Here is a 20118-nt window from a genome sequence, read left to right on the forward strand (position 1 = left end):
TTAACAAATAAAAAACACCATGAGTAATTTACTATAAGGACAGGGCCTGTCTGACTCCTCTGATGCACAAATGTCACAGCACCTGATCAGGCAATATTATGACAAGCCAGTTAAAAGCAGTTCTTTATAAAATGACATTTTACAGAAACTGACCATATCATTAATGATGGTTACAATGATTTCTATATTAAAGCAACATATATTTACCAAGATGGTTACAATGATTTCTATATTAAAGCAACATATATTTACTTGTCTCTGCAGTACAGTGCTACAATGAATAACAGCAACAGGATTCTCCCGCTAACAGGTTGCAGTACTCATACTCATAGTAAGTAGTGATGAGAGAATCTGTCCCATTTTGCTTTGGCAAAAAATTTGCGAAACTACTAAAAAAACAGCAAAAAATTCAGAAATCAAATTGAAGTCAATAGGCGACATTATTTACGTGCAACTTTTTTCTTACTCCATTTGCATTAAAGTCAATGGGTGTTTTTTATTTTTGCCTTGGCGACTTTTTTGTCTCAGCGAATGTTTGCTGCAGTTTCACCACAAAATTTCTGGATGGTAAAATACATAATTTCGCTGCAAATCCATCCAAGACCTTCAGCCCTTTAGGGTATCCCCTTATGCAAAAAATTATTAATTATATTTACCCTTAGCCTAAACATTTGCATCCCATATAAGATGCTGAATATCAGCATGGAAGCAACCCCACTCATGCTCTTAAGTGAAGCTTAGATTTCTCAACTGTGTAAGCCTGATTAACCTGTGTTTATGTAGTGCCTGAACCTATGATATAACTTTTATAGTGCCACTTCCCTGCCTTGTATACATGTAGGGGAGATATGGGGGCTCATTTTCTTTTCATTTAGTGCTCAGCTAACAAGGGCTGAAATCTGTATCTAGCACTGGTTTAAAATCAAGTGCAAGGTAAACAGCTTCAGAGGGCATTTGCCAGCCCAGTCCTTACCGCCTTCCAAAGCACACAAGTTTGGGGATGGGTAGGAGGCGAGAAAGGGGCTGCCTACGTGCTTTCTCCCATTGGTCATAAATATAGGTTTGGCAAACGCATTAAGCACTAAATTCTTTGGGGTTGGTAAAGGTCCATGCTCCAACCAAAAAATTCTTCAAGAAACAATGGTAGTGGGCAAATTGCAAAAATCTCATGCACACTGCTTCAGAGGTCATAAATGAACAACATGATTCTGCCTTATAAAAAGAAAATCTTAGGAGCACATTTAGACCAGTACATAATGACTATTGCAAATAATGGATTTCAACAATTTTGAATTCAAAAACAAATCATTAGGGTTGTGTCATACAGACACAAATAAACAAAAGAAATACTTTTTCATGGGTTTGTCCTATAGGCTAAAGCTCACCCACTGGGTTTTTAAAGCAGAAGCCAGGATAATAGCTGATCAGATTCATTCCTTTTGTTTATATGTATCTGTATGAGTCTCCTCAACCCTAATGATTTGTTTGTGAATCCACACTCTTGGCTCTGCCTAAGCTGATCACAAAATCCTGCACTTCACTGATGAGCCCCAAGAAAGGTGAAACTGGTTTGTAGTTGGGAATCTGATCAGCTATTATTCTGGCTTCTGCTTTAAAAACCCAGTGGGTGAGCTTTAGCCTGTAGGATAAATCCATGTAAATGGCATTTTCTTGGAGCTTTTTGGAATTCAATCCCAGAATTCCTTTTGTTTGTTTAACAATTTTGAACAAACTGATTTCATTCAGATTGTCTAGCTAGGAAATTAAGTATGTACTTTATTACAATTAAAATCAATTATTTATCATAGTCCTCTGTAGAATTCAATCTCTCAGACCAGCTACTGCAACAAGGTGGACTACTGGTATGCTCACTAATGAGCAGCTTTCCTATTCCAGCACAAAGCACTCTCACTTTTGAATACATGCATGACTCTCCAGACCAGGGGTGCCCCGACTTTTTCCCCCCACGATCGACTTTTGACTCCTCCTCGCGTACGTATGCGATGCAGCGTACGTACGCATACACAATAAACGTGCGGAACCGCCACACTTCCACATTTCCCGGCTTCGACGCGGTCCACCATAAATACATGGGGGATCGACTGGTGGACCGCGATCAACGTTTTGGTCACCCCTGCTCTAGACAAAATATTATATATGCCTTATCCATTCTGTAATGTAAAATCATACAGCGACTTACAAAAAATAAAGGCCACAGTTACCTACCCAAGCATTAAATTGCTCAATGACTACCACTATCCTCTGGAATCCCCCTGCATAGGATATTACTATGACCCAGTGCCTACAGCATTTTATGACATGGTGGCCACAGAATTCCATTACGTGGCTGTTACTCCAGACAGCTTGGCCTCAGCTGCCCCAGAATTTCATAACAGCAGCAACATCCACCTAGCATATCATGACACAGTTGCACCAGACAATGCACACCAAAAGCCCATTTTACTCACATCACCTCAACATTTTTTTGCCAATGTGTTAATTTTCTTACCTGGGCTATCATGGTAAGACAACCTAACCCTTCTCCAGACATCTTGAGAATTGCTAAGTACATAGAATGATAAAAATATTTCATTTCAAACCCATAATGAATAGGTTTTGAATGGTTTTGCTTGGAATTAATGGCAGAAGAAAATATAATAAATAAAAAAAATGTGAAAGATGAGACTTAGAAGGAAACTCAACTACTAATAAATTTGCCCCTAAATTAAAAGTAGAAGAAGAATTATCAGTGACCAGAACTTTATATTTGATTATTAGAAATGTTATTCCGCACTGATCAGTTCTTACAAGAGCAATGATGGCTACTGATAATGAAGTTCCCTGATTGTATTTCAACATTTATTCCAGAGAAGTAGGGCTAATGCCACATGAATCGTATGACTCATATTTTCAGCAAGCCTAACATGCTTGCCGAAAATTTGCTCCATACGCTTAAAACTCCCCCTACCTGCACCTGAATGAATTGAATACACTCGGGTGCAGGCGCATGTAGCCGATATCCACATAAAATGCAAGAAAATGCAAGTCTTTAGGCGGATATTGGCTACATGTGCCTGCACCCGAGCATATTCGATTCATTTGGGTGCAGGCACAGGTAAGGGGAGTTTCAAGCATACTGTATGGTGCGTATTCTCTGCAAGCATTTTTCGGCCATAGTGTAAACTGCACTCATTAGTGCTTATTCAAGAAGTACTTGCACCTGGGGTCTTGCTGCACTCTGCACCTTATGCTGGATGAAAAATCCCTTGTGAATACAGTGCTGTCAAACACAGGTAGCACTGAATTCATAGGGCAGACACAGGTTTTTGAGGCTCAAGAAAAACCTATATTCTGCAGAGTGCAGGGTACACATGTACAAAATACATGGCAGTTTGCCCCCATTTACTTCATCCTGCATTTCCTAAATGAGGCTTGAAATGTTGTAAACAGATGGGTGGGGAGGGAGAACAAGTCATTTTAAGGGTTTTTTCCTGTGTCACAATTTGTGTGATTCCTTTCTCATCTGTTTTGACTTTTTCTGTTTAGAAACTCTATTCTGTGTTCAGCATATCCTGACCAATACAAACCCTGCTGGGTGGGTACTTATCAAATTGAATACCATTCTCAGGAAAGCTCTGAAATACATCAGAATAAACAGAATCTTGTTTAAAAGAGCAGTTTTAACTATTCTTTTCTTTAATACTATCTTACTTAAAAGAGCAGTTTTTTTAATTTTTGACTGTTGCCTTTTCTGTATTATAATATGATATAAGATCACTTAGCAAATCCAAAATACTGAAATGTATACTTGGAATATTATTTTTGTCATACGGGTTCTTGGGTGCTTTGAATAAATAGTGTTAACGTGCTGCGTGTTTTTATAAAGCACAAATATAACAGTAAAATAGATTGATGTATTAATTGAAGAAATTATATACAAATATTGACAAATACAGAGGATATAGAGGGCCCTACACTCTGTGCTTGGTAGATGACCCCTGTTCTTGCTAAAAGCCTCTACAGCATCTAAGCTAACACCTTAAAAATTTTAAAAAATAAAATTCCCAAGACAAAAACACAATATGAGAAAACTAGGACAGCAAAACATGCAACAAGTCTACCTCTTAAACAAAATGTAAAGTATGATGAGCTGGACTATGATTTACTAACTTGCTTTTATATATTTCTTCCTTAGTTTGAGGGGGGGTGTGTTTTTGCCTCTGGCATATAAAAACCCCATACGCTCAATAATGAAAGTTCTGTCTGTAGAAGATTTTGACATTTGACGTAAGGCATCAAACGCTGTCTAACATAAAGCCAATGAATGGGACTCCCCTCCCCCAACTCCAGGGCTTAAGGAAACTCCACACCATCTGCAATGTGAATACCTGGCATTTTTACAGTTTTTTTTCCCCTGTCTCTTCCTTCTTATTGAAAATAACTCTCTAATGCAGTAAGGGCACTCTTTCAAATCCCCATCCCCCAATGCTTGGGTAAATATCCATGAAAATGAACATAGCATAATCACAGGAAGGAGATCAGTAACATTAACTCTTCCAAGCAAACACAAAATCATAATGTATCTTAAAGTTTGCAATTCCCATAACCTCAAAGGATTTTAATAAGATATAACAGTGAGAAAACAGAAGAAACACCGTACATGGCAAACCAGGCAGTGAATGTGCAGGTAAGTTTTGCCAGCACTGACATATACCAATAACAATTCCAGAGAGCTCTCAGCTGATTCCCAATCAATGGATTTAAAGTCAGCTCCATGCAATTAAAATTCAGACTCACCTCACACAACGTGGAATACAAGACACTGTTTGCAGTTCAAGTAGCAGTTGGTTAAAGCCTTAACTTCTTATAGGAAGCAAACACACACAGGGACTTTTCTTCACTTGCAGAACCAATTAACTCTTCCTTCGCAGTTCCTGGATTTGCAAACAACCATAGATGATCTTTAACTGTAAATCCTCCAGAGTTAAAAAAAAAAATAAAATAAAATAAATAAAAATATATTTAAAAAAACCCAACTGACTTAAAAAAAAAATAAAGATCCCATAAAAGTGCCAAATCTGACTTTATTAGGACTTTAATATTTAAAAAATATTTTTCTTTTACATTTGTTGTAGCATTTAAAAAGGTACGCCTAAGTAGTTCATTAGCAGAGTTAGTTAGCCTGTGTTTGTGTGTGAGTGAAGCTCCAAAGACAGAAGCAGGAGCTCAGAGAGGGGGGAAAGAGAGAGACTGGCAGGAAAAAAAAAAAAAGATCCACACACACATACACACACACATACACACACAGACACATACAGAAACTGAGACACTGAGCCAGTGACCTCCTAGAGAAAAAAAAAACTAGAAAATCCGCACAGACAGATCAATTGACCTGAACTAGTGGAAAACAATAACATATTTAATTTTCCTTCCTTCTAAGACTAATCATTTCCTGTTGTTTCCTTTTCCTTTTAAAACTCAAAATCAACATTTACATTTTTTTTGGTGCTTCCACCTTTAAAATATGGTCTAATGACAGTAGGATCATATCTCCTGCAGGCAATATTTAGCATCAATGACAATGAAGCTGATTACAGAGTTGTATTATAGAAAATGGTGCTGGGTGACACTGCACATTCGGCATTTAATATGTTTGAGTGGGGGAAGGGAGATGCTGTGCCTGGAGAATTCTTATATACTTTTTAAAATCACAAATAGAAATGCATGTACATAACTGCAAATGTGTCTGATTTTATATTATTTACTCATCTGGATATGAAAAGAAATACAATATTACCAATGTTAATTTAGAAGGCCACATGATAGGAAACATTCTGCTTCTGCAATATTTGATTATTTTGCCTGCATTTCTATTCAGTCGTATGAATATTAACATGTTAACAACAGTTAAATCACAACAGTTAAAACACATTTTCACATGAACTATATTACTTTGCTATATATATGTTTATGTATAACAGAACACTTGAAATACTGTACTGGAATACACTATATATCACACTATATACACTATATTAAAAATTAGACAGCACAATAGCGTTCACAATCATTGCAATGGTATATCACGACCATGTGCCACAAAAGTTTTACACTGTGTTTCAGAGACAGAAATAGGAAAATGTTGGACTTACAGGAGCTCCATAATTCTGAATCAGCAGCAAAAAATTGCTGCTGAAAAGCCGATAAAAGTCTTATTTTACAGCCCATATAGTATACGACCCTTTTCTGATTCTTAACGACTTTGCACGTTTTTCTTAGATCCTTACATATTACCGTGAACAGAGAAAACAAATGAAAATGAGAACAGTGCCTTAAAAACCCAGCATAAGTACATGATGCAAGATTGCCTTGGTTACATGTGCTTCCCTTCCCCCATGGCTTGCTGGTGGGAGTGCTGTTTTTTCCGCCTGTAGGGTCACATTGTGGTTGATTGATTCTCCTTTCGCCTTGCTCAGTCATTCAGATTTGGAAAGTAAATAACAAGTTGACATCATTACAGCTCTCTGCATTACTGTGACACATTCCTCTGCTACCACGCAAATACTAATATAAGCGCACGAAAACAGAAATAGATGTCTACGCCCTGTGATTTTTCTGGGATCATTTAGAAGCAGAATGCTTTATTTTTCCTAAATGTTTCAAGGATGGCTTTTAAATTGTAATCACTGATTTTTGCATTCTTTTTTTAATCTACAATATTAAGCTTTTATAGGGAGCTTAAAACTATTAAGCAAAGTAGAAGTCATAGGCAAAAAATAGGATAGTAAATGCATCCCCGTTAAAATATTTAATGTAGGGGTTAGAGAGAGGAAATCCAGGGCATTCTGTCAGCTAAGGCTGATGTCACACGTGGCGTTTTTACGCTGCGTTTTTTCTCAGCCTAAAAACGCCGCACAAGCCACACAGCCCCTGACTATGGCGTTTTTCAGCCTAGAACTGGTGACGTAGCAAATCCCATTTCCATGGTGCTAATAGTGCAAAATAGTAAAAAACGCCGCGTATTTCAGCTAGGTCTGGCAGCTACCTTTGTGTATACATAGGAATAGCTTGCTTTGCAAATACTGGCGTATTTCAGCCAACGCTTGAAAAATCCGTGCTAAGGCGTTTTCTAGCGTATTTACGCTTTGTGTGGTTTGCCTCGAGTCTTTTCAAGTTATTTCTATGGATGATGATATCGGGCGTTTTTCAGCCGCTGAGAGAATTAGAAAAAACGCAGCGTAAAAACGCCACGTGTGGCATCAGCCTAAGGCTGATGCCACACGCGGCGTAGGGCTGATTTTTTCTGCAAGCGGAAAAACGATTGCCGAAAAATCAGCCCTACGCCTGCTACTTGTGCCTGCACCCGAATGAATGGGATACGCTCGGGTGCAGGCACATGTAGCCGATATACGCATGAAAACGCGAGTGAATGCAAAGTCTCGCGTTTTCATGCGTATATCGGCTACATGTGCCTGCACCCGAGCGTATCCCATTCATTCGGGTGCAGGCACAAGTAGGAGGCGTAGGGCTGAATTTTCGGAAATTTCAGCCCTACGCCACGTGTGGCATTAGCCTAAGGTAGCAGTTCCCAGCTGCCCCATTCTTCCCAATGCCTGGTTTCTGCCCCCCCCCCATCTATCTTTGCTTTTTGCCTTCATATAACCTGTAGGTTACATGTAGGTGCCTATTTGCTGCCTATGCAGGAGTGCCGCATCTAGGGCTGACTATGGATCAGTAATGGACCTTTCAGAATTCCCTAAGTGACACAAGAATGTAAAACAGAAACTCCTCTGGCTGTAGCCTTGCAAATAAATATTTTCAGATTAATACAAACTGACACTTATACAGTGCCTTTCTGTATTGTTCTTTTTTATTATATATAAATATATTTTCAGTGTTGTCCTTTATTTTTTACAAATGTTTTCATGTCAGTAATTTACTTACTTACTAATTTATGTATTATTTTTTTTCTACCACTACTTACCTCTCCAAGTCCTCCTGTCTCTATTTAAAGGAGAACTAAAACATAACAAAAAAGTAGGGTAAAATGATACACATTATGATTTGGGTGTCTTTCCCAATGCCCTTAAGCAGTGAAGATATGTGAATATCTAGAAGATGCCAGCAGTAGCAGCAGCAGATCTTCTCTTCTGTTGAATCATAGAATATAGTTGCCAGAGCTTAGGGAGAAACTCACAGTGTACAGTATATTTACTATAGACATCACAATATAAGACATTAGTAATTAATTCAAATTACATGGCAGCTGAGAAATCAGAGCATTTTGCACGGAATGTAATACATTTGATTAAAACGTAATCAGACCTGTAGCATAAGCTTCTATGACAGATGAACCTAATTTTTCTTAAACATTTCTGACAACCCCCTAAGCTTAGCTTCTCAGCAGCTGCCCAGAGCACCCTGAGCATGTGCCTAGTAGGATGGCGAGCTCCTGTGGACAGCTTTGACAGTAGATTATTACAGTTATTGAGCTGTTGAATCTCTGTGCTAGTAGATTCTATATTTCCACACATATCTTCAAACTACTTTAACTTCACCTCCATCCTCTTTTTCCTCTCCAGTCCCTGTTTTTATCTCCTCTCTGCATTTTCCTTTTTCAGTCCTATATCCTCCCTAATTTTTACTTTATCTCCAAAGACCTTACCTACAAGTTAATTGCATGTTTTGACTGCATATAAACAATTATTGCCTATCTACTTACTACATTATAGTGGAATCATTAAATATTGACTGAACTCTTCCCCACACTTTCACACACAATCAAATAAATTCTGTGCTGCATCCAGATCCTTTTTCTTACCCATTTCTCGACCCTGCAGAAAGTTTATATTATGTTAAGTGACCTATTAAAAAATCTTTATATATATAAATCAGTAAATATTGCCCCTTTACATCCTTTCCCTTGATTCACCATTTAGTGAAGAGCTCTGTGCTCCCTCAGAGATCACATGACCAGAAATAAAGGAATAAACTGCATAACAAGGATTCCGAATGATCATCTGCCAGATTACACTGGTTTAAGTTTAAAGGTTGGCAGAATCAGAAGCAGCTGTGATTGGGTGAGAAACAATGAGTCAAGGAGGGGGGAAAGCTGGGCTGGGGGTGGAGAAGGATAGGGATGTGATGTCACATAAGAAGCAATTCACTTCCTATCTTCTGAGCAGGTAGAAATATCTCATATTATCTTTTAATAACCAAATGTTTTCCTGTTTTCACTGTTATATTGTGGTTTTGTAACATTATACAGTATAAATGTGAAAGTCTGCATGGTATCATTCATGTTAAATGAATGTCAAATCCTTGATCCAGGGAATGTTTCCCATTGGCTGCCGGGAATGGAATTTTTTCCCTCTTGAGGCATAATTGGCACAGGCTTCAGACTTCAGTTTTTTTTTTGCCTTCCTCTATGGATATGTGATAATGTATTTTAAGTTTTATTTGTCACAGCAGTGGTAGGACCTTGCCGTAGTACTGCACATTAAATTTTAGAAGAGGGAGGTTTTCTTCTTGACTGCACAGTGGGTTGATTGATACAGACACTACTACTACTTGTGCTAGATGACAGCCTGCTTGGATTTCCTATCATCTGCAGATTCAGGTACTGCAGATTCAGGACCAGCAGCAGGGCTGCTAAACTTCTCTCATGGTGGGAGATGCAGCTCGAACCCCAAATGGGATAAATTTGGATTGGATACAATATCACGAAAATGCTTATGAAAAAATCAAATTAGTCACGATAATATCGTATTGGTGATCAGACATTTTTGTACCAAACAACTGTAAACAGCGGGCAAACCTTTCCGACTTTGATCCTTCTGTGCATGATTTTGGAAGCCTCCCATAGGAATCAATGGCACTCTGCAGCTTCAACCTGGCCCAAGGAAAGTCACGATAACAAAGCTTGAATGAATCCGAAACTTTCGTACTCGCCGCGACAATACAGTTTTGTCGCACAAATTTTGTCGCAAAGTACGAAAAAGTTGCGCAAGGTATGAAAAATTTGCCAAAAATACGCATCGAGCGTTTGTGTATTAGTTAATCTGGCCCCTAGTCTTCAGCGAGGAATGGTAGAGCATAGTAGCAATCTCTTATGGAATTCTGGCTTTGAATATTGCCTTGGGGTGAGGCTGGCAATGTCCTATTTATTTGATAAAATGTGAATAAATGCTGAAGCCATTTTACCCATTTTTGGCTTCTGGTGTTTCATTTAGGTATATAACTATGGGGTTCAGAGGGATGGCTAGAAAAGCGAAGGGTCAATTAAGGAGTCCCCTTGCCATGCAGCTCTAACTGTAACAGGAAGAAGTGTGGAAGCAAAAGTCAGAACTCTGTCCATTAATTGGTTGATGTGGCCTAGCATGTATGTGTGCCTTTACTTGTTTGTGTGCACTGTGAATCCTATGATCCCAGGAGACAGCCCCTAATTCTTACAATGCTAATTTTATATTTAGGAATTTAGGAGTACCCAATAGCACATACAATACTACTAAAAAAGTATATTTTTATGAAAATGGTTTATTTAGATGAAGCAGGGTCTAACATAAGAGGTGGTTTATGCAATATATTTTTATAGAGACCTATTGTTTGTTTGGGGGTATAGTTTTCATTTAGGACAGGGAGGCAGATTCATTCATTTTTATAATTTGAGCTTTTTGAAACATGATTATGATTAAACTAAATTGCAATTTGCATCCCTAGTATAACTATGAAAATGCTTAAATCAGAATACATCAAGTTAAGTTGTGGGAAAATAAAAATTCCATTCCTTTTTGCAAATTTGATAATTAAAAAAAATGTAAAAAGTAAATAGTTTGTATACACCACCCATTAAACTATTTAGGAGTACCCAATAGCACTTACTACTAAAAAAGTATATTTTTATGAAAATGGTTTATTAAGATAAAGCAGGGCTTTACATATAGGATGTTTATGCAATATATTTTTATTAAGACCTACATTGTTCAAGGGTATAGTTTTCCTTTAACCCAATATCGGGCCTCTTGCAATTCAATCCCTGGTGTGCATTTCTTTGTTGATACACTCGGGGGTCTTTTACTTTGTCATATATGAATAATATCCTGATAAACATACACAAGCTTTCTCTGTCTCCACCTCCAGTTTTGGTGGCTCAAAGTAAGAGTTGTAAAAGGGCAATATTTAAAGACATGTATATGCCAATTTGGTAAGATTATTTAATAGGTCACTTATTAGGTCCACTTATTGTGCAAAATGTAATTGTTTTATTGCCCAGCTTTATGTTCCATTGATACAAATCAAAACTGTCTTATCTCAAATTAACTGATTTATCTACCAGTAGGTACATGACAAAGGATATTTACTAACACATTTACTATCACGTAGGGGCCCATTCATCAAATAGGGGTACTTTTCTATGAGCCTGTCTGGCACTTAGCCCTAGGCTAGGGTATCAGACCTAGGACAGGGCAAATAAGTAGGCCCAACTGAACCCACAGAACCACTCTACTGACAGATGCTGCATTGATGTGCATTGCATTTTAGAGGCATAATGTAAGTGAAATCTCTTGTCTGGGTATTGAGACAAAATTATAATGTTCAGCAGCAGGAGCTGGGGAAGTAATGTGGTGCTAAAGGAAGTAAATGTCATACAATCTAATTATTTTCGTACTTTATTTTTCTCCAACATATATCTCAGTGCTTCACATAGTTTTATATTAAACTGTATTATTCATCAGTAGAGCCTATATTATATTGTATTTACACCTTATGGTGATTTTTTCAAGGAGCCATTAACTTTCCCATATGTTTTTGAAATGTGGTTTGAAACCAGAGTACCCAGAAGAAACCAGTGCAGACAAACTGGCTGAAACTTAATCTAGGCCCCTAGAACGTCAAGAAAGCTGCAAGACTAAAATGATAACCACTTCAGCGTCATGCTCATAAATTGTGTTTCACTTTTATGAGAACAGCCTTTGTAATCAATACGCCAGAACTAGGACCAACACAGCATTTTGCATTCAACTTTTAAAAGAACCATCTGTAAACAATAGCAAAAATTAAATGTTTCATGGTACCATTGGGACTGGATCGCTTTCACACCTCTGTTGTTCAGCTACAAATGACAGATCCTTGATGACACAGTCACAATATTATACATGTAGGCCATATTTATTTCTATGTTTTACAGTTTTCCATTTAATTAAATCTTAATTTTTCCTTTTTACCAGCAGGCTATAATCATATTAGCCATACACCGAAATACAGGTAGGAAAAAGAACAGCATCAAACAAACATAGACAACTCTGTTTCATCTGTAGCAGAATAAAATAAAAGAAAGTTGGTAAACATTAAATTAGCAGTGTGCTGCTCCAGAATTACTCCATTTAAATCTGTTTTACATTGCATAGATGGTGACTTCCTACAAGAGGCAATACAGGCAGAATAAGATCTGTTATGGCATGAAAGTATTTATACTACATACATGCTATTTTTTGTCATACATAAAATCACTTAACCTAAAAACTGAAGTTGTTAAGTCCCAAAGCAGGGATATATTAACTAGGCATTATGCCTACATATATTCTAATCTATCTCTGATATAACAAGATTTATCTGCTTAAACTAGGGTAAACAAATTTGTTTCCATACATCATCTGAATCTAAAGTATGACTGTGTAAGATATGTTTTTCAGCTGCAAATGTAAGTGTATGTTAATTTGGTTTGAGCGTGTGAGTTCACTGAACTGTATGAGCCAGGGGGTGGCATTTAATACCTTAAATGGCAGTTTATCCATTAAGGATTAACAAAGCATGGTTTATTTAGATGAAGCAGTGTCTTACATATGGACTGTTTTATGGGACATATTTTTATAGAGTTCAGCAATGTCCAAAAGTATAGTTTTCCTTAAAGTTATATAGGAGCAACACATAATCAGAAAAAAAGAATCAGAATTTTGTGTCTTCAAGATATACCTTATGTCCATGCACACTTCTGTTTTGAGTATACATCATCTTCTCACCTTGGAGTTTGTGAGCCCATTTCTCACATGAGTGAATATCTAGTCAGTCTTCTATAAGAAGAATATGACAGTTAATGCAAACATACATTAATGTAATAAAAAAAGTAAATTATTAATAGTTGTCTGCATGCTGCATATGAAGACTGCCATCCTCTTCATGTCAGGTTAAAATGGCTGCTCTAAAAGGAAGGAAGGAACCTCCCTTTCCTGGGGACAACCCTCCTTGCCTCTCACTTAAGTACTGCCGACACATGCCCCCTCTCATCTGCATCAATTTTGAATGCCTGACACCTGCACTTTACAAATCTTCCTTAAGACACACAATTAACTGCCCAACTACTGATTTCCACACCAGTCTCTAAAACAGGTCACTCTGTCTTCACATTGATGAGAAGCTTCCCACCACACATATATGTAAATGTATACATATGTATACATGTATCACAATGTTGAACATTTTTGTAACTGAAAAAGAAAGAATTTCTGAATAAACTGAGGCTATTTATCATAATAATTACCCACAGAAAATGGATTCATCCTACGCCACCTACCACACATGTATTTAATTCCTGCTTATGCAGGTTGAAAGCTTTTTAGCAGCAACCTTTCTTTTACTGCACAATTTCTGGCTTCCAGTCTCGGAAGAGGAAAATTAGATTTCAACACCAGAAGAAAAATCTGTACATGGATTACAAATCTCATATTGTATAGTAAAAGGAATGGAACAATTAAAATATGAAAAAAGACTGTACAGGTTGGGATTGTTTGATCTGGAGAAAAGGAGCTTGTGAGGAGACAATATTTTATATACAGTATATATATATATATATAAAAGTGCTTTTACTATCTGCACTCAAATGCACTAATTCACTTAGTGAGGTGCATTAAGATGCCTTAAGAAAGATCCTAATAAAGACCAAACATCGAATTTTTTGTGCAATGTGCTTAATAAAGGCAGAACATTTTTTAAAAAGGGTGACTATAAAGTTAAGGGTTTACGGTATACTAAAATATGTATCAATGTGCTGCCTACAGATTTCTATGGACATATAGATTGCCACCAATGAATCTTAAGTTCAGTAGACATAAAAGAATATTGACTTTGACCCCGTGCCATTCTGAGGTGGCCTTCAAAATATTGGGGCTGCATTGCCAGTGCAGACTACACAATGATGCTCTCTACACTAGAAATTCTGAATTTTAAAGCCAAAATTTTTGCCCTTGGTTTTTGCTGCCCCTGGTAATCTGCCGGCATATGAGGCAAGATTCTAAGCTTACCTCATGACAGTAGTGCCCATGAATGAAAGCATCTATAAATCAGGCTTAAGAAATATTTCAGTGATTTGATCCCAAAGGATATAAGGGCTCATTAATGACTGTGGAAAAATGGAAGTACTTGTATCCTGATGCCATTCATTAAATTAGTAATCTCAATAAATTTTGCTCAAGTAGACCTGTGATGCAGAAGAACCCTGATGGTGGTGCTAAATCCAGGGATCCACTACAGGCTACATCAATAGTCGCAGCAGACTTTTGTACAGATATCATTATGATGCAGAGAGCTGGAAATAATGCAATACCAGCTCTGAACATTTTCTGTGCAATTGTGTCAGATATCATTCCCCTTTGTGGCCTCAATTAAGCTAAAATTGTGGAGAAAAATGCTGCTTTTTGGTTAAAATGATGTTTAAAAATTGCACATTTGCACATGGTACCTGTGTTCATAAATGAGCTCTCTAAAAGAGATTTATAGTCAAACATTTGATCAGGACCCCCCTACTGCTATTGTTCCTGGAGTACGCAAGACATGAAGTGAACATTAGTCCAACTCTCATTCTAAAAGGCTTTTAAGCTGATCCTGACCCCAGCCTCCCAGTTTGGGAACCTCAGTATTACAGCATTTAATGACTGGTAATGTAGACAGACTCTCCAGGGGCTTGGAAAGGGGAGACATTATTGGAGAGACATTATTGAAGAGACCTTCCAAAAACAATTTAAATGCAACTAGATCCTTTAGAAACAATTGACATCTGCTGACCAAGGACTTGCATGCTTTTTGCAGACGTTTATCTCCTCTATCTTCTAGTAATATATATATATTCCTGAAATTATACAACATAACATTAACATTCGGAAAGAAATACCAACTGGAAAATCATAAGTTTCAACGCTAAACACTGGACAATTCTGGCAAGTTAAGATGTGCATTTTGCACCAAGTGGACAGAACTTCCTTTCATTTCCATGGGGATCCCCTGCAAGCACGTGTACCAAATACGGCACTTCAAGCTATCAGTATTAATTAGAACCTTTCCATCTAGGTTTGTGAGAAAGATTGCTAGACCATGTATCTTTTGGGCAGACGTGTTAAAGGAAAAGAGAAGGTACAAAATTTAGAATAGTTGAGGGCACGCCTGGCTAAGGTACACTTGCCCTTTAATCCAAAATATATATGTATATACAAAAATCCAGGTGCTAGGGTTTCAAAAATCCCCCCATAAAAGGATTATATACACCAACAAAACCCTCAAATAAACCCTGCACACCAGAAAAAAATATATATATTTCAGGAAGGTACTATAGTTAAAAAGACATTTTTATTTATCAGGTCATTATGTAGCAACAATATTGCCAAATCACCCCCCCCCCCCCCCCAATGAATTTGTTTTTTTGGATCAGCATAAAAAAAAACTGAATTATTTGATTAACATGGAGTCTATGGGAGATGGCCTGTAATTTGTAGCTTTCTGGCTTCTGGGTTAACAGATCCTATACCAACCAATCAGATGTTTGCTTTTTATTTTCATTTTGTACCAGACTGTTAAAATCTAATTGCGGATTGCTAGCTATAGGAAACTAAACTTGTGCAATTTACCACGTATGTTAGTAAATGAGCCATATAAATTAATTACAGTATTTATTAACCTCTCGCCTGCCTTGTTCTGCTTCACCTTCTCTATCATTAAAACATTTACTGAACTTGATTGGATTCTAAAGCATATTCAGACTTTAGGCTGGAAAAATGCCAGTAAAAGCCTGATGTTTTATGCTATGCCATACTTTCTCTAACATCCCCTGAGCAAGTTTATTTCTTAAAAAATGTGAAACAGCTTTTGCTAAATTGATAACACATCCTTGTTATCTTTCTTTAAAGGCATGACACTGTAGGCAAAAATAAATCCTGCTAAATGTATAAAATTAAATTGTTACAGACAAATCTGACACTGTTTGGATTTCATATATTTTTCTTAAACCAAAAGCGAATGTGTTGGAAGAAGAGAGTAGCCAGTTATCTTGCATGACATAGTAAAAATGTACCAAGGCCAATGCAATTTTGTAATTAAGTTAATACAGTTTGGAAATTAACTTCAGGATTTTCCCAACCTACGTATTTTCTTTTATTTGTGAAACAAAATATGTTTTCACTGACCCTTTAAACAATGTATCTATGGATTCCGACATTTGGAAATAGTAAGTTTGAACCTTTCTGTGCATTTTTTTTTTCATTTTGCAACTTGATAAAATATTTTTTTTTCTCCTCCTGTAACTAGTCACTGGTTAAGAAAACCAAATATTTGGTTGTATTTGGTACATCACCATCACTGTGTGAGCTTTAAATGTACTTAATAAATGCATTGTTAATAGGTGCAGTATAGTATAGTAAATCCATGCATGGCGATCTGGGTACATTAACTGCTATAAATGAATTGAACACAAATATGATATGGATGCTAACTGCAATCTGACGAGACATGCACTCCAACAGCAAGGAGGCACCTGAATGGTCCACGAGTGGGTGAGATGCTTAGACATTATGACTATTGGTTATCTGCAACTTTCAAATCAAACTTATCTATGCTCTCCAATTTGTAACCCTGCTGCAGTTGCTGTCAAACCATGAGCCACAGCAACACTCTTTGGAATGTTCATATGCAATATTCTTGGGTTTCTCACATTGCTTTAAGATATTTATTCATTAGTAGGCCACTCCCAGCACCCCTAAATTGTGACATATTTGGGGTGATGAGAAGGTACTCTGTGTTTGCTAGGAATTAAGTTATTCGCCTGCCCCCTCACCATGAACACAAGTGCGTAGTACCATAATTTTGGGACTTTCTCCTTGTTTACACTACACAAAAGAACAAGAATTAGTTACGTAGGTTAGAAAACAGACTGCTGGGGGTGCTAGGAACTATATGGGGTCTGGTGCTAACTAATAATTGCACTGCTAAAAGTTCAGGTGATAGCTCATATAGCTATGTAATTAGATCACAATATAAACAGCTTATGTTTTTCTACAATAAGTAACTGTTTTCTACAAATAGTGATCCATATAATTAGTTCCGTTAATTACTGTGCTAGTAAGTCAGTCAGTATATGGGGGGGGGGGGTCAGAGGAATTCACCTGAAGGTTTTTAACTCTAATTGGTGGTCACTGGAGTTTAAACTCTACACACCTACCTATCCCTGCTGCTCTGCATTATGATTGCTTGATGTAAGTTAAGTAAGTTTCTAGGGAGGTTTTATATGTTTCTAGGAATGGCTTATGTCTATTCATCTCTTCATAAGTCTCTTTATAAGTTCAAAGCATTTTTACTAAGTTTGTACTAAGTTACAGAATTTTTACATAAGTTACATTAGATTTCAATCTTTTGTCCTTACCAAAACTTAACATCTATGTGATCTTTTGTGTATCACATACAGTACTTGTGGCTACAAATGTTGTTACTATACACTTGTGTTCATGGTGGTGATATTTCTGAGCCTGAGCCTGAAAGTGCCTGAGTGCAATAGTAGAGTTCAGGTTCTTTGTATAGTATTCTGTTACCCATAAATACACATAGCTCAAAAATATCTGAGGGATTGCTGTGTGCACATCATATTAGCATCTCAAGGGAAACAGTAGCACTAGGGACAGTAATCCCTAGGAAGGTGCAGATAAAACCCTTAAAGAGAACCAGAAAATGGGGATAAAAACTGGGACTGGACACATTATTCAGTGATTGGTTCAGTATCTTCAGGTTTTTGGAATAGGTCACAGCATCATGTCTACCTGCATTAAAGAACATGTCAACCCCAAAAATGATTTCTTGCCTAATAAAAGAAAAAATAATTCAAGCAACTTCCCAATGTGAACGTATGGAAAATTTTTAGTGCTTTACAAGTTATTTGTAAATGTAAGTGCTATTGAAAGCAGCATTTGCTGAACTCCTGGTTGTTACTTTTTAAACAATGTTGCAAAGGTCAGTCTCCTCCTGCAAGACAGGTATGTCAGGCTGCTGCCTTGTGTTACATTCTTTCAAATGCCAGCGCCACCAGGATAGAGAATAGAAAAGGACTGGAAAACACTACTTCTAACAGTAGTTATATAAACATACAAGTCAAAAACCATTGCAAATGTGTAATGAATGTATATTGCAAAGTTGTTTAGAATTATGTTTTCTTTTATTAGGCAAAAAATAATATTTTGGGTTGACTTTAATTGCCATGTTTTATATACATTCCATATTTAGTTGACTTATTTGGAAATGCTGTAAATTCAGGACTACAGGACATCAACTCAATCATTCATAAAGGCTTTTATCTAATAATATCCTTTTTTTTACAGAATTATAACTAGAGTTGTAAAAACAGTTTGCTTTAACCTCTAGATTAAAATGACTCATATAACTGTCTTTAAAGCAGAACATGATATGATAGGTTTTCAGAGCCTTGTGTTGTAACACTTGCTAGATAATTCTCAGACATGGGTGTTTCAAAATGTATCAAGAAATGCTATGAAAAAGGCCAGAAGTTGGTGAGAATTTTGGGACTGCTCATATGGTCCTGGATTTCCACACTTCTTCCCATCTATGCTATTTAATTACTCACTATGACAGCAAGGTTTGTCTGGGTTGCAAGCGTTCATTGGCAATAGATGAATAAAAGGCAAAAAAAAGGTTCAAAACAAGGGAATCATAACAGGAATATGTTCCTCTCATTTTATCCACCGTAAAAAGAACTGGTAGCAATAACAGGTACCCAATATATAATTATCAGAAAGTTAATACAATTATTAAAATTATATCATGTATAAAGGGCATGTCAACCCCAAAAATAATGTTTTGCATAATGAAAGAAAACATAATTCTAAGCAACTTTCCAATATGATATAATTAAAAATTTGTAGCGCTTTAAACGTTATTTGTAAATGTAATTGCTATTGAAAGCAGCATTTGCTGAACTCCTGGTTGTTACATTTTAAACAATGTTGCAAAGGTCGTGCTTCTCCAGCAATACAGGTCTGTCAGTCTGCTGCCTTGTGTTACATTATTTCAACAGTCTGAGCCACCAGGGCAGAGAATAGAAAAGGACAGGCAAGCACTGCTTCTAATAGCAATTATAAATACAAATAACTCAAAAACCATTACAAACATGTAATAAATATATATTGCAAAGCTGCTTAGAATTTTGGTTTCTTTTATTAGGCAAAAAATTATATTTTGCTTTGCCTTGTCCTTTAAAAGGCTAGTATAACCCTTGTTTAATATGAGTTCAATAAGTAGGGTTTGTGCTGAACATACTCTGTGCCTATTATTTTAATCACAAAAAAATCTATGGTTTTTCTTATTTCTTTAGGACTTCGGCACAAGCCCTATTCCTTGAACACATGTTTAAATGGGGTAAATTGGGCATCTATATTAAATGAAGCATCTATATTTTTTGGACAGGGCAACCAGGGAAGGCAAAGCTACTCCATATATGATCCTTGCAATTAAAAGAATTAGATTAGTAGTATACAACCCCCTCAATCACCCTTTGTTGTGACTGTTTTGTAATCAGGTGCAGAAGAGCAAACTGTGATGGAATTTCCATTTTTCTAGTTTGCAGAAAGAAAGAGTGTTTCTGATTAAAAAAAATGGCTTCCCTCTATGCATTTGCACTCACTTATAGTGTTATCTTGCCCTTCGCTATTTTTCTCTTCTTTTTATTTTACTAATCCAGTTAGTTTGCAAAAGCCAGTGGTCATTTTCTCTTGTAGTGTAATCCTCATACAATCTCATAATTAGAACAAAGTCCCAAGCAACCTAGTTGTTAAATCATAAATTGTCTCTGGAATA

General features: G+C 36.8%; 1 protein-coding gene across 7 annotated transcripts in view; it reads right to left on the reverse strand.

Moving 5' to 3' along the window:
• Positions 1-6550, reverse strand: part of tbl1x (transducin beta like 1 X-linked) — a 142210-nt gene extending 135660 nt beyond the window's left edge. For 3 of the 7 annotated variants that reach the window (XM_031895698.1, XM_031895697.1, XM_031895695.1), the window contains exons 1-2: positions 6153-6471; positions 4798-4976 (exon numbers count right to left, since the gene is read on the reverse strand). The gene's annotated coding sequence lies outside the window, so the exon portion shown is untranslated. 7 annotated transcript variants of the gene reach the window in all.
• Positions 6551-20118: the final 13568 nt, after the last annotated feature.

The sequence above is a fragment of the Xenopus tropicalis genome, chromosome 2 (assembly GCF_000004195.4).
Source record: "Xenopus tropicalis strain Nigerian chromosome 2, UCB_Xtro_10.0, whole genome shotgun sequence".
Classification (NCBI taxonomy): Eukaryota; Metazoa; Chordata; class Amphibia; order Anura; family Pipidae; genus Xenopus; species Xenopus tropicalis.